General features: G+C 51.8%; 1 long non-coding RNA gene across 1 annotated transcript; it reads right to left on the reverse strand.

Moving 5' to 3' along the window:
• Positions 1–3,112: 3,112 nt before the first annotated feature.
• LOC128815469 (uncharacterized) lies at positions 3,113–5,075 on the reverse strand. Its single transcript, XR_008439652.1, has 2 exons — positions 4,857–5,075; positions 3,113–3,448 (listed from the first exon to the last, which is right to left on the reverse strand). It is a non-coding gene; the product is annotated as an uncharacterized LOC128815469 (long non-coding RNA).
• Positions 5,076–15,514: the final 10,439 nt, after the last annotated feature.

A 15,514-nucleotide genomic window follows, 5' to 3' on the forward strand; every position in this document is an offset into this window, starting at 1 on the left:
TGAAGCTCTGAGATGTGTGGTGGCACAGCTGGCCCAGCCGAAGGTGGCTGTGGTGGCTGGAGGCATCAGCCCTGGAGAAAGGGCTGTTTGTTTACCCGGGGCTATGGGTGTGCTTGCCCAAGTCTGTGGTCCCCGCAGTGTCTGGTGAGCAACTGAGAGAGGATGGAGTGTGTGAGGCGTGGGAGCTGTGGTTTCTGCAGGCAGAGGAGCTGGTGCACAGCTTTGGCAGTGTCTTGCAAAGAAGTGGCCCCTGGGTTTGGAAAGGAAGATGGGGGGAGTCCTAGCTCTCTTTGGTGCAGCTGGATGGCTTGTTTGGGTTTCCAGTGGCTGCTCTGGAGGTTGAGCTCATGTTTGCTCTCTGTCCTGCTTCAAACTGGTAGAGAAGTGGCAGGGAACCCAGTGGCTCCTCTTGCTCTGGAGCTAGGAGATTCCCCACAGCTGCCAGTCTTCTGGCTTGTCCCCAGCCCACTAAGCCCAGTGGCTGGAGCTGTGTGGATGTCTTGCCTGCTCTACATTCCAGAGCCCATACAGGATGGAGCAGCTGGCTGGCAATGTCACTCTGGCCCTAACCCTAACCCATCACCTCTCTGTGGCTGTCTGAAATAAGCTGTCACATGCTCATTTTTCCCTTTCCCCAGAAAAAGCAAAGCACAACCCATTGTCTGAGACTGCAGGAGTTGCTGGGGTGGAGACTCTGGGGAGATGCTGGCACTGAGCTGTTTGTCTCCCAGCAGACTAGTCTGTACCTCCTCCTGGCCTGCTCGGGTTGTTGCCTGGACCATGCTGAGGAGGGTGGATGGAGGAGATGCTGCAGAGCAAGGAGCTGTGGAGCTCTTAGAAGGGAAAAGATATCTGTCCTGATGCTGTCACTGTGCTATAGGGACAGAGATGGACTCCTTCACCCTGCAGTAACCAGACCATGGTGCCAGCAGGGTCTGACTGGTTGCCTGTGGAGGAGCACCCCAACTGGCCCCCCAGCTCCCTCCACCAGACGTGGATGTGCTCGGTGCTTAGATGGGTAGACGTAGTGCCTGCTGCTGCTCCCGTACCTAGGGAAAGCTGCTGGAATGGCTGCAGAGCCAGCACCCTTGGGGAGGCGAGGGGCTGGATGTCTGTGGCCTCTTTTGCATCTCTTTAACAAGGCATCTCCCATGTGGGATCCCGTTTTCTCTGGGCTGTACCACTTCCTTCTCTTCTGGCTGTTGGAAGCACAGGGGGTTGCTTACAGCCTTGCCAGGCTGGCAGTGAACTGGGAGGGCTCCAGCTGGCATGCCATGGCTAGCCCCAGGCTCAGCTGCCCTCTGACACAGGAACCCCAGTGGGAAAATTACTCCCACACAGGCAAGTCACAAGCAGTCACAAATCAGGGCCAGGCTCTGTTCCCTCACCCTTTCTGCCCAGTGCTGGGATATTTTTACAGTCACTGCTTGAATTCTATCTTCTTTGAGAGCAGGGGCAGGGAAAGGGGGAGGCTGGAGACATCCCTGTCCTTTGATGCATGGTCCATGGTGAGGCAAGATGTCCCTAGCCTGCCAGTGCAGCCCTCAGCCCCATGACCAAGTTCTGTCCATGCTCAAGAACTGCAGTGAAGAACCAGAGAAGAGCAACCACGGAGCACAGCTGGGTTGGGACATGCCTGGACACCTCTTGGTGTTGAGTCTGGAAACCTCCTGCCAGTGGTGCTGCTGTGGTGGGATGGGATGCATCAGCCTCCCAGGATGAATTATCACCCTGCAGCTGCTGATGACAGCAAGACCAGCATGGTTATGCCTCCCTGACAATCTCTTCATATCAGTTTCATGCCTCAGATCTACCCAAGATCTGCCTTTTTTCTATGGGGAGAATAGCACGCGAGGGGCTCCTTCTCCACCCCCAGACCCTGGCCTGCCGCCACTGCCTTTGGATGCCGTGGCAAAGTCATGCCACACTTTAATTGCATCAATTAATTCCTGAATACCAGCCTTACTATGGCATGGGGCAGGGCAGGGGGCCCGGGAGCGAGGAGTACAAATGGGCTGTTGTATTGTCCTCCCGTCTCATTGCCTGCCAGGTCCTGCTGGCCTGGCCCCATGCTCTGAAATACTTCAGCATCCTCATGGTCTGCCCCAGGCACTTGGCTCTAGCTTCCCTCCAAACTGGATGCCCAGGATCCTTTCTGAAGACTCCTTGTGCCAGAAGAGAAAGAGCTGGGAGCTGTGGAAGTCAGGCAGGGTCAGGGGCCCAGGGGAGCGGGCAGTGTTATGCCCATCCTTGGGGTCACCCCAGGAATGCCATGGTCCATGGATGGGGGACATTTCCCAGGGTGTGAGGTTGTCTTTTGGATGTGCCCCTATGAGGATGCTCAGGACAGCCAGAGGTTACATTGACTCCATGGCACCATGAGGTATTGCTTAGCCCCAGTTGAAATCAGCTGCAATTCCAGTGGCTGGAGAGCTGTCAGCTCCCATAGGGCCATCCTGCTGCACAGTGGCTCAGGTGTCTGGGAAGTTCACGTGTGAGCTGGCTCCCATGGCTATGCTCCGTGCTCCCAGATCCTGTCCCATGCTGACTCTTGATTTTCCCAGGGGAGTGAAGCCTCTTTAATGCCCCCAGGCTGTGCGAGGCCTCCAGGGATATGGGGGATAGCCAAGAAATCCATGCTCATGCCTGGGAGATAAGTCCTCAGCCTGCTGTGAGCAGCCTGGGGAACTCTGGGCATTTTGTCTCTCTAGGTCTTGTTTCTTGCAGTTGGAATGGTGGCATCATCCCAGCCCAGGGCCCCCTGACGAGGAGGGGTGTGCTAGTGGGTGCTGAGCAAGGACCAGGGACTTGATGAAGAGAGGGAGAAAGGCACCTAAATGGTTGGTTGAGCTCCTGCAGGGTTTGCACTGGAGCTGCTTTGCCTTGGGGCTTGGGATGTGCCCTGCACAGCCACCTAGGTGCCATCAGCCCTCTCCACGAGGAACCCCAGAGCCTGTATCCAGAAACACTCTAGAAAATACTGGCTGGCTTAGATACATTGCTATGCTCCTTTCTTGTTCAACACTTGCTGTCAGAATTCCTCTGATGGCTGCCCATCCCTGGAAGTCCCCTGCCTGCTCTAGGATAAGCTGGGCAGGGAGAACCCTCAGCCTCGTGTCACATGGCATTCAGGAGCTCATTTTATTTCACTCTTTTTCCCTCTCCCTGGAGCTGAGGCCACACCTTGCCCAGGTGCCTCTTTTTCTCTGATATTTTACCACCAGGGGTTGGATGGTTTTTAGCAGCAAGCTGAGACCGTGCTGAGACCGTGCTGATGGGCAGAGCTGCCCACTGGATGCTGCTTCCTGGCCCCAGGCAGGGCAGGATGGGTAGATCTGTCCCCTTGGTGCTGTTTTGGCTGCTTTGCTAAGGCATTGGCTGCTGCTGGTCCCGCTTCCAGCAGGAACATTTGGAGGAGGCAGTTCCAGTCAGCCCGTTGTCATACAATCTGCAGGAGCATTTTTGGGAGGGTTTTTACTCATCTGCTGGCATTTACCAGCCATAGGTCCTCCCACCCCACCAGGGGCTCAGCCCTGTGTTACCCCTCCACCAGCCCTGTGGTGCTGCTGTGCTCATGTGCCCACCCTGCACAAAAGAGCAAGATGGCAAATGATTAACGGTTGTGGGCAGGTCAAGTGATCTTTGCATGGATTGAATGCAGCTGGAACAGAGAAGAGGAAGAGAAAGAAAAGAAAAGAAAAGAAAAGAAAAGAAAAGAAAAGAAAAGAAAAGAAAAGAAAAGAAAAGAAAAGAAAAGAAAAGAAAAGAAAAGAAAAGAAAAGAAAAGAAAAGAAAAGAAAAGAAAAGAAAAGAAAAGAAAAGAAAAGAAAAGAAAAGAAAAGGAAAGGGGAAGGGGAAAAGAAGAAAAAAAGAAAAATATAAGAAAAGAAAATCTCCCATAATAATAATTAAAACAAGAAGGGGAAAAAATAGGAAGAAGAAACAGGAGGGAAAGAAAAGAAGGGAAAAAAAAAAAAAAAGCAAAAAAGCAGCAATCAAAGTAGTACCATGAGGAAACAACCCTGGCCTGTGTGGTGCTTTTCCAATGTGGAGCAGTTCCCAATGGCAAGATGTGCCTGTAGGGCTAACTGGAGGAGAAAGCCAGGCTACACTCTTGCTTTTATATCCAGGCTTCTGCATGGATGAAGATTTTGGGATCAGGAATGGTCAGAGGGTGGAGCATCTCTCAAGTGGGGAAAAGCTGAGAGATTTGGTGTTGTTCAGCAGAGAGGAGAGAAGGCTCTGGAGACACCTTATAGTCCCTTCCGGTGCCTAAAGGTGACTTGCAAAAGAGGTGGAACAAACATTTTATCAGGGTTTGTAGTGATGGGACAACATGGGATGGCTTTAAATTAAAAGTGATTAGATTATCTGGATTAGATGTTAGGAAGTATTTTTTTTACAGTAACAGTGGTGAAACCCTGAACAGGTTTCCCAGAGAAGCTGTGGCTGCCCCTGGATCCCTGGAAGTGTCCAAGGGCAGGTTGGACAGTGTTTGGAGTTGGGATAGTGGAAAGTGTCCTGGCTCATTGAAGATTTTTGGACTGGTTGACATTTCAAGGTCCCTTCCCACTCAAACTTAGTTTGTTATTCCATGATTATATTTTCCTGCAGGGAGGTGCTGGGGTGCTGCTGCCTGGGGGAGGGCAGTAGTGCCATCCTGTCTGTGCCTAGGGTACAGAGAGGCTTCAGCCTCTCTGGTGGATTCCCAGGCCGGCTTCCCACACAGCGCTGCCAGCGAGCAGAGTGGGGCTGGGCACCGCATGGCCCCAACAGGCGCTGCAGAGCCAGCCTTGCTGGCACCGTATCCAGGTCACCCAGCAGCCTGAGTGTGGGACCTGCTCTCCTCCACCTACCTTGGGCTCCCCCATACACCAAGGTGGTGCTCTGGAGATGGGGAGAAGGGTCATCAAGCTGCCCTCCTGGGGTGATGGAAGCTGCCTCCAGGGGGGCAGTGTGTGAGCTCACACCGAGTGTACAGAGGGCAGAGTGTGAGCTCACACAGTGTGCAGAGGGCAGTGTGTGAGTTCACACAGTGTGCAGAGGGCAGTGTGTGAGCTCACATGGAGTGTGAGAAGGCAGTGTGTGAGCTCACACAGTGTGCAGGGGGCAGTGTGTGAGCTCACACAGAGTATACAGAGGGCAGTGTGTGAGCTCACAGTGTGCAGGGGGCAGTGTGTGAGCTCACATGGAGTGTGAGAAGGCAGTGTGTGAGCTCACACAGTGTGCAGGGGGCAGTGTGTGAGCTCACACAGAGTATACAGAGGGCAGGCAGTGTGTGAGCTCACAGTGTGCAGGGGGCAGTGTGTGAGCTCACATGGAGTGTGAGAAGGCAGTGTGTGAGCTCACACAGTGTGCAGAGGGGCAGTGTGTGAGCTCACACAGTGTGCAGGGGGCAGTGTGTGAGCTCACATGGGGTGTGAGAATGCAGTGTGTGAGCTCACACAGAGTGCACAGGGGGACAGGGTGTGGGCCTGCACAAATGTTTCTGGATATGGATCACCTGGGCTGGTGTGTAAATGGGGTGTGTGGGATCCTGATCACAGATGACAGGAAGGTCTGAGTGTAAGCTTGCACAAGTGTGTGCAGGTGTGCTACTCCTGGGGAGACAGGACCAAATGGAGCCCCAGGGCCTGAAATAAAAAGAGAGGATAATTTTTGCCGTGAAAGCATTCCCTTCACAGCAGAGGGTTAGAAAACAAAAGGCTCTTCCAAAACAAATGGGGTTCGTTGGCCTCAGCACTGGAGAGAGCTGCCAAGAGGCTGCTGGGTGGGAAAGGCCATGTAAACATTGGTTTAATCCCTCTGTCCTCCCACTGCCTGCAGGGATGCTCTACCAACATCCCTGACTCTTGCACCCCAAGATGCTGCAAGACCCCCAGGAGCAGTCTGGGCACTGCGCCTCTCTCAGGTTGTCCCTGGCTCCCCCTCCTCAGCTCCCCCAGGCCTGTCTGCCTAGTGGTTGAGCTTCCTGGGAGGTTTTCATCCTTTGTCCAGACTTGCACTCCCTTTGCTGCTGGAGCTGGGCATTTGTGTGTCCAAGAGCAAACAGGAGGCTACACCTGGGGCTTCTCAAAGATGCACAGAGAGGCAGTGAGAGGCAGCAGCAGGAGCTGCAGTAAGGGAAATTCCCCATGAAGACATGGACAAATCATGAGGCCATTGTGAGTGTTCTCAAATACTGCAGTAGGGGCCTGGAGAGGACTGGGAATCTGACTTTGGAGACACTCAGATGGAGCGGGGTGGGAATCTGTCCTTGGAGATACTTGATGGGAGCAGCCCAGGAGCAGCCTGCTCAGAGCTGGCCCAAGAGGGAGCAGATAGTTTCATGAAGCTCCACCATCCACCCTGCTCTGGCAAGGTCCCTCCTGGAGTGGGGGCTTGCAAGTGCCCCACACTCACAACCCAAGCAGGGTAGCGATGGTGGACATGGGGACTCTTGCCACCCCTTCTACTCTGTGCAAGAGCAATGACTCCAGGTTGTAAGAGCCTTAATGAGGGATGCAGGACTCCAGGCAGCTTTTCAAAATGCAGTTTATTGTATCCAAGATGTTACAACAGTCCAGGGTCGTGGGTGACAGCCTGCACCTGCAGCTGTCAGCTCCAGCTGCAGACAAGCCTGTAGACGTTTTAATTTTGGTTACAATGCATTATATACTTTGCTGAGCATCTTAATACAGAAGAATCAATCTATACCTTTACTTTGACCTATAGCCTATCATAACTACTACAATTACCATATTGATGTTACTATTCTCCAATCACAAAAAGTATGTTAGAGTTTAAGCTAGAAGTTGTTTTTCAGTTTTCTCGCAGTGGAAAATTTGGAGACCTTTTTTCTACTTGCAACACTGGCAACCTTGTTTGCCTGTGCTATCTTTCTGCTTGGTAAAAACATCTTCGTGTTTGAGGTGGGTTTATCCTTTGCTCTAAGTCATAAAAACTCCTTCTAATTAACATACCCTTTGCCTAATACTTCTAATTAACATACCCTTTGCCTATAACTATCTTATAACTAAGATAGTTATCCAGTAAGACTGGCTCAGCAATTCTTTTCTTCTATATCAAAACTTGCTTCCATCTCTATTTCATTCTCAGATTCTACATTCAAAAATCTTTCTGCCAAGCATACATATCTGTGAGACTTTCTTGTCAAACTTTCATCCTTCCCAACACCAGGTGATGCATCCTCATGTCCCGGTGCTGCAAGGGAGTGAGTCTGCACGATAGCCTGCATCTGTGCTTGGCTCTCATGACCCAGAGACCACTCTGCCTCATCCTCCTCATCTTTATCCTCCTCCTCCTCCAGCATGTTGTTCCATGAAGGCCCTTTAGCATAGCTGACCGCTATGCACTGTGATGTCTGATTCAATCTGAACCAGTGTCTTGCTCACTAGAACCACTGAAAAGACCTGGGACAAGGTTCAGCAGCATCTGGCAAATGTAGAATCTACTCAAAAAATGTTTATGAAGAGGAAAAAAATAGCAAAACCTTGAGGAAAGAGAGAAGACAGGCAGCAACTCTGTGAGACCCTTGCCTCAGGAGCGGGAAGCAGGAAACATAAGGAGCCATTTATTTTAAGTAAACTATAAATATCAGACTACAACAAATTCATGTAAGAAAAGAAAAGTTGGTCCGAATCCAAAGATTTACAAAAGGTCTTGAGCAAACATATGTGATTGAGTCTGGCAATGTGGTGTGTGCATGTGTGCTGGTGTGTGTGCTAATCAAGGGCTGCTGCACTAGATACAGCATCATCCCCCAAATTAAAAACAGCGCAAATTCAAAATCAAGACAAAAGTGTGTTGGATCTCGTGGCTGATGATAAGATCAGTGGGTGGGAAGTGAGAGTGGAGCAAATCCCTCTGAAAATGCCTGCTCCAGTTGGGAGCAGCTCTGTGCAGCCATGGCATGCTACCATCCCCATCACTGCCAGTGGAGAGCACGTGGGGATGTGGAACTGGGGAACGTGCTGGATGGGCTGCTATGGGGTTGCAGGTGCCACTGGTGCCTATGTCCTTCACTGGTGCTTCCTGCCAGGACTGGTGTGGGCTGTCAGGTAAGCTCTGGGTTTGTACTACCACTGACAACCTCTTTTCCAAAACCCTGTGAGCTCTGACAAGCTGGGATGCAGACACATCCTCATGGGAACACCAGGGTATTCCCAGCTCCATCAGCTGCCTCCCTGGAATGTTTTGGAAAAGAAAGTGCCAAGAACAGTGTCTGGTGGAGGCAGCTGCACCAGAGTCTGCTGCAGCATGGGCAGGGCAGCCCTGCTAGGGAGGGATTTGGGCAGAGCTTGTTCATCACTATAGAATCACAGGGTGGTTTGTGTTGGAAAGGACCTTAAATTCCATCTCTTTCCACCCCCTGCCATGTCCAGGGACACCTTCCACTAGCCCAGGTTGCTCCAAGCTCTGTCCAGTCTGGCCTTGGACACTTCCAGGGTTTCAGGGGCAGTCACAGCTTCTCTGGGCACCCTGTGCCAGGGCCTCCCCACCCTCCCAGTGAACAATTCTTTCCCAATATCCCATCTAACCCTGCCCTCTGGCAGTGGGAAGCCATTCCCTGTGTCCTGTCCCTCCATCTCTTGTCCCCAGTCCCTCTCCAGCTCTCTTGTATGCCTTTCGGTACTAATAAGCCCTGTTTAGGTACAGGAGTGCCTCACTTAGGACTGATGTTTGCAGAGTCACAAGATTATTGGCTTTAGCCACCAGTAAGTTTCCATCCTGGCCAGTATCCGAGTTGGAAGCTACAGGACATTTCTTCCGGTAACAATGGTACCGTTCCACTTGGGCTACGATTCATTTTTTCCAAAGATCTCGTAACAATGGTACCAATTCACTTGGGCTGTGATTCAGGTAAATGATTTACCAAGGCTAACAAGAATTACTGCTTTTCCTTTGCTCCCCATCTTGGGATCCTCTTACAGGCGGGATCATTCCCTCCAGTACCATGCAAGAGCTCCTGGTACAGTCAGGGGATGCTTCACTGCCCAACTACCATCAAGGTTTATCAGGAACTTCTGGTGCTGTAGAACTGGCCCGAGGAGGGGTGGGGGCAGGAAGCACCACCACAAGACCCATCTCAGGGATATGCCACAAAACCAGCCTTTGTTGCCCCAAACTAGCAGGCTTGTTGAGCAGTTCTTGGGTTGCAGAACTTCTGCTTTTTCCAGCAGTCTTGGAGCTTGCTTGCACTCTATGAGTGCTAGTAACTCTGTGCTCATACTTGGGCATCTTTTGGCTGATCTGCCCCAGCTTTGTTTGGACCTGAGCCCTGCTTTAACCTCAGGCAGAGAATAAATCTGATGGGCATGAGGTGCTGGCCCCTGCTGTGCTGCCAGGCTGATGACAATGAACATATTGCTCGGCAAGTGGCGCCTGCTTTTTGTGACTGCTCTTATCACAGCCAGATGACATGTTTTGCCCTTTTCTTTCTGCCTGTGTGAAGTATCGCCCCAGTCCCCAAGGGCCAGCCTGGCTTTCACCCATGAACTACCGCTGTGGTACTGCTGCCTGGGGCACCTCTGTCCCTTCTGCCTGCTGTAGCTGATGCTACAGGCAGTGGGGGATGCAGTCAGTGTGCCCAGGGCCAGGCTGGGCTGCGAGTGGCTCTGCAGCAGCCAATGCACCCACACCCCTCAGGATGGCCGTGCTGGCACCCTGGCTGCACCCACTCCTTGCTCCTGGCTGGCTGCCCTGGCCAGGGCTCATGGGGCCATGTGCTGCTGCTGTGGGGCTGCTCCTGCTGCATGGGACTGGCTGTGCCAGGGTGGGTGCCCCACGGTGGGCAGCTGGTCACTGGATCTCCGTGGGACCCACACCATGCCACCACTTCTTACCCCACACTGTCCACAGGAAGCTGCAAAGAGAGGTTTGACCCCCTGTGCTGCTTGTTTGATCCTTCAGGAGCCTTGCAGGACTGTGGCATGCTCGGAACAGATGTGTCTGCAGGATTACAAACAACCCAAGTAACAGATTACTGTGTCACCACTCGTTTGCTCTGTCTGCCACCAGCATTGTCTGACATCTCTGTGGTCACTGTGGTGTCCTCCAGTTGCCATCACTTGTCACCATCAGTCACACACACTACCCTCAGACTTGGCCATTAGGCGGATTAGCCATAATTAGTACTGCCCATCATCACTAATCACTATCTTCATTGTCAGTTTCAGCACCACCCAATGCCTACACTATTCCCATTTATTAGGAGTGTGGTGGATTCTCTGGCCCGTGGCATCTCTGATCTAAGATGAGATATCTTCTTTGAAGGGCACTGCTTGGTTTCGACATGTCCTGGAGACTCGGATCACTGAGCAGGTTCTTCCAGTGCTCCCAAGGCATTCAGCAGGTTTGTCCCTTCTTGGCTTTGGAAGCACTTGCTACCAGTCCCTGCTGAGTGATTGGCTGCTGCGGGCTCTGCGATGAAATGAGACCCAGGCTGTGCTGAATGCTGGGGTACCTGGGTGAGCTGAGGGGATGCTCACACAGCCGTGCTATTCTGGTGTGTTTCAGGGGGGGATCTTGGGGACTGAAGGTAAGAGGACATGGTTGCAGACCAGTCCCTCTCTGTAGTCCCATCCCTCTCTACTCTCACAACACTTTTGGGGCAGGAGCAGACACCTGGCAGGGTGGAGGCTGTGAGCAGGCTCTTGAGCAGAGTGGACACCGAGGGTTGGTGTCCTGTTCTGAAATGTGCTGAGTGGGAGCCCAAAACAGGGTGGCTGTAATGCAGAAGGATGTTCTCCTTCCCTCCAGGCTGGTGGCTCTGGTCTGTGCTGTGCCCTGCCCCGCGTCCCCTGATGCTGTGTCCCTCACATCCACCACAGCTGCTGTGCCAACAGTGATGCCTGCAGCACTTGTCTGGCACATGGCTGGTCCCAGCGAGGAGGGACCAGCTGTTGTGTGTTTAGGAGAGACTCTGAAAATATTGGGGTGGGCTAAGGGGAAGGTCAAACAAACCATTTATTTTTAGGCAGAGCAGTCATATGTGAGTGTCTCTGTTTAGGAATCACATCCAGATGCTGAAATTAAACATCTGGGCTTAACCTCTGTGTTTTGTCTTCTTCCCCCAAGTGTGGTGCAGCCTTTGGAACCATCTGCTGAGGAGTTATCACCTCGTTCATCAGCCGCCCCTCACCTCTGGCTGGGGCTCCCATATTCCCTCTAATGTGCTGGGAAGGGCTGGGAAGAGTCATGATTGCAGAGCCCCCGCTGCTGGTCACACTCTGCCTGCCCCTTGCTCCACCCCACAGGCTGTGCTGGAGCTGCCACTGGTGCAATGTGTCTGAGGCCCTTTCCCTGGGCAGCAATGTGGGAGCATGTTCAGTAAAACTTGGAAGGAGTCCTTTCATGTCCTGGATGAGATGAGGGCTTTTCACTCCAAGAAGGGCTGAGGGGCGGACAGGGGGTTTGCACACCCCCTGGGAGTCAGATGGGCAGCTCTGAGCTGCCAGCCCTGTGCTCTCAGGACATCAGACCTTTGGCAGAGCTTTGTGTGTTGGTCGTCTGCAACCCAGACAGCTCAAATCCTGCTGGACATCTTGACTGGCACAAATAAATCCCTCAGCAGGAGGAGGTCCTGAAATCCTGCATGCAGCCTATGCTGGAATAAAGCTGGCAGCGGGGCCAGAGTGCAGGGTAGCATGGGGAGCATGGCCAGGGTAAACTTCCCCCAGCTCAGCTCCAGCTGTTTCCTCTGGGCCAGAGGGTGTGATGCTGGTGGGTACAGCCCACTGCCAGTGGGGCAGGTTGCAGCACGGCTATGCCATGGGCAGAAGAAGCCAGAGACTCTGAGGATGGTTCCAGAGATCTGTTTGGCCTGTAGCTGCGGAGTCCTCTTCATTTGGCAGGGCCCTGGTGAAGGTGGTTTCTAGAGAGGGTCCAGCTCCTGTGACACGTGGTCTGGCAAGGTTCAGGCTTGTTTACAGCATGAAGAAATGCTGGCTTGCTCAACCAGAGCCCTTGCTTGCCTTGGGTGATCTAACCCATGCAGTGGCACTAGTGATGGATGGGATTTGCATGGTGGTGTTTGAATAGTCCTTATACTAGAATCATAAAACCATAGAACACGCTGAATTAGAAAGGACCCATCAGGATCACTGAGTCCAACTCCAGGCCCTATGCAGGACAACCCAAGAATTCCACTCTGTGCTTGAGAGCATTGTTCAAACACTCCTTCAACTCAGATTGGTTTGGAGCTGTGACCACTTCCCTGTGAGTCTGTTCCAGTGCCTGACCACCCTCTGAGTAAAAAAGCTTTTTCCTGATATCCAACCTAAATTTCCCCTCAGATCCAGACATTTCCTTGAGTCTTGTCCCTGGTCATGAGAGTGAAGGGATCAGAGTTGCCCCAGTGCTGCCCCTTGGGAGGACTTTGAAGACCTCGATGAGATCTCCCCTCAGTTCTCCTCCACATCAGCACACCAAGTACCCTCAGCTGCTCCTCACATGGCCCCTCCAGACCCTTCCCCATCCTTGTGACCTCCTTTGGATGCTCTCCAATGGCTTAATGTCTTTTTAATATTGCACATAGGATTTGAGGTGAGACCACCGCAGTGTAAAGCAGAGCAGGGCGATCCCCTCCCTGGCCCAGCTGGTGATGCTGAGCCTGATGCCCCCAGGACGGGGATTTCCTTCCTTGGCTCCAGGGCCCTGGTGACCAGGACCTCCAGGTCACTTCCTGCAGCTTCTCTCCAGCATCTCTTTCCCAGTCTGCATACACAACCAGGACTGCTCTGTCTCAGGTGCAGGATCTGGCACTTGCCTTTGTTAAATTCTGCGTGGTTGGTGATTGTCCATCTCTCATTTGTCAAGATCTCTCTGCGGGGCCTTTAAGGGAGTCAACAGCTCCTCTCAATTTAGTGTTGTTGGTAAACTTAATATTCCTTTAAGCCCTGCATCCAAGCCATTAATGAAGATGTTGAAGAGAACTTAGTTGAGGATGGAGCCCTGCAGAACCCCATTAATGACTAAGCACCAGTCTGACGTCATCCCGCTCACTGTCCCTCTTTGTGTCTGACCTGTGAGGCAGGTGTAGGCTGGACAGTTTGCCCAGAAGGATCCTGGCAGAGACTACATTGAAAGCTCTGCTGAAGTCCAAAATGATCACATCTAGTGGCTTTCCTGGATCAAGCAGTTGGGTTACCCTGCTTTAGAAGGAAATCAGGTTTGACAAGCAGGACTTTCTTATCATTAAGTTGTGCTGGCTGTGATTGATGCCAACATTGTCCTCCAGGTATTTTTCAATACTTCCCAAAATAATATTTTCCAGAATTTTACAGGGCACCAAAGCAAGACTGACAGGTGTGAACTTTCTGGGGTCCTCCTTCAGTGGCATGAGGGAAACAGTCCTTGCACTGTGAAACCTCTGGAGTTGAATAAGAGAATATATTTTACTCAGGGGACAGCAGCCCCATGGCTTCTCTCCTGGGGTGGGATGGGAATTATCACCGTTCCAACAAATCCAGGACCTGGCTGTTTTGACACAACTGGCTCGTTCCTGCCTGTGTTGTTGTGGATGTGCTGTGGCTCTGGCTTTCTCTTCCCCTGCTCTTACAGGAAGACCCCCTCCAAATCTCCAGCAGGCCTGGAAGCAGGGAAGGCTGAAGTCTCACTCAAGTCTATTTACCACCCAATTTCCAGGCTAGCACTGCAGACTTGAGCTGCAACAGTGAATGAGACCATAAAGAAGGACAACGATCCTATGACAGGGACAGTCCTGCCTCCCTACAGTTCTTTCACTTGCAGAAACCCAAGGCACGTTACATCTTACAGCCTTGTATTAAGGACTCATCATCTTTGGGACTGACCATCAGCTTGGGAATTTCAACCTTTCCCTCCCTGGAGGTTAACTACAACTGCTTATTGGGGTAGATGGGGTTTGGAAGCAGAGCTGGAAAAACATAGCACAAAATCCTCCTTGGTTGTATAAAATCTTCAAAATATAGATTACCATTTGAAAAGAGACTAAATGTCAAAGAGGTTGTTCATTTGGCATGCTTCATCTGCAGAGCTTTATGGTCCTCAGCACTCCTCTGTGGTCTGCCCAGCTCCAGCAGAGAAAAGGCTTGGTGCTGCTGCCTGGAGCCATAGCCATGAGGAACAATCACAAACCTGGATGGGAAAGGCAACTTCATGCTTTCTGCTCCCTCAGAGTGTCAGGTGGATAAAGATCAAAAAGCTTCCCTTCGTTTTGCTTCATTATTCTGCTGTGAAACTCTGTAAATGTCCTAACACAGGTGGCCTTAGAACACCTTCACTGTGCAAGTCTGATCCAAGATAGCAAAAGAAAAACTTTGGCTCCTTGCAGCTATTCTGAAAGGAAGGGAGCTGTAACAGCAGAGCCCAGGGTGCTGGAGTGGTCTCTAGTCCCAGCTTCTCTGCTCAAGACTGGGATGGCCACTGGCTCTGGTATCCTGGACATGAGTCCCTGTTCTTGTTTCCCCATGGCTGGCTCCCTATGCAGACGGTTCTGCTCAGGGTGTGTCAGCAGTGGGTAATAAGCCAAGCTGACCTTGTTGGGCCGGCCCTGCAGACTTCTTCATCCACCCTTTGTTTTCTTTTGCCTCCTGAACCCATTTTTTACTCCTGAGACTTTGGCCCCATCTCTGCATGGAGAGGAGCTGCAGTTGCATGTGAAAATGGGGTCAACTCTTGTCTCCCTCTGTGGGGTGCTGGGGTCAGGAGTCAGCACAATGGACTGATCCTCATCAATCCACTCCATCCACTGTCCCTGCCAAGAGCTGCCTGTGCCCTGGACGTGCAGCAAGGTGGAGTTTGGCTGTGTGCAGCAGCATGGTGGCCACAGGGGTGGCCACACAGGATCATCCAAGTTCTGATACTGGCACTCCTGGCCCCTCACATGCAGTACGACTGGGTCTCAAAGAGTGTGTCCTGACATCGTGTTTCTGGCCATATGTTCAGGCAGAGACACATTTGGAGATGATTAATTAGTAGAAAGGAAACAGGTATAGAAATGAGGACCAGCTGCCAGCTGAAACAGGGAGCAGTGGTAAGTTTATTGCAAAGGCCAAAGGCTGTGAGCAGCAGCTTTGGAGGGTTTTGGGGATTCCTTGCAGCTAATTGCCACGTGACAAACCCTTCTTGTTTCTTCTAGCAGCCCCTGTGGGACAGAGACCAGCTTGTGGTGATCTGTGGTGCCTCAGCTACAGCTTTTATTCAGAGTTAACCAACAGACAGGCTTGTTTTACACCACCAGTTGACCATGTTTGATTCAAAAAAGGCATAAGGAAATGTTGGTGTGTTAGTGGCTGTTGAAGGCAGTGATTTGGATGTCCCTAAGCTGACTACTCCTGGGAAGGTCTCCTGTGAATTCTTCTGTGGTCTGGCAGAGCTGGAAACATAACTCCAGTCCTTTTGGTATAGTCTTGTGGGGTGTCTCTAAGTGTACCTCTGTGTGCCCCCAACAGAATTATTTTTTTTTTTTTGCCTTTTCTTAGCATTCTTTCTCCATGTAGGATCCAACAAACTAGGAGATGGGGCACAAGGG

Source organism: Vidua macroura, chromosome 16 (genome assembly GCF_024509145.1).
Source record: "Vidua macroura isolate BioBank_ID:100142 chromosome 16, ASM2450914v1, whole genome shotgun sequence".
Classification (NCBI taxonomy): Eukaryota; Metazoa; Chordata; class Aves; order Passeriformes; family Viduidae; genus Vidua; species Vidua macroura.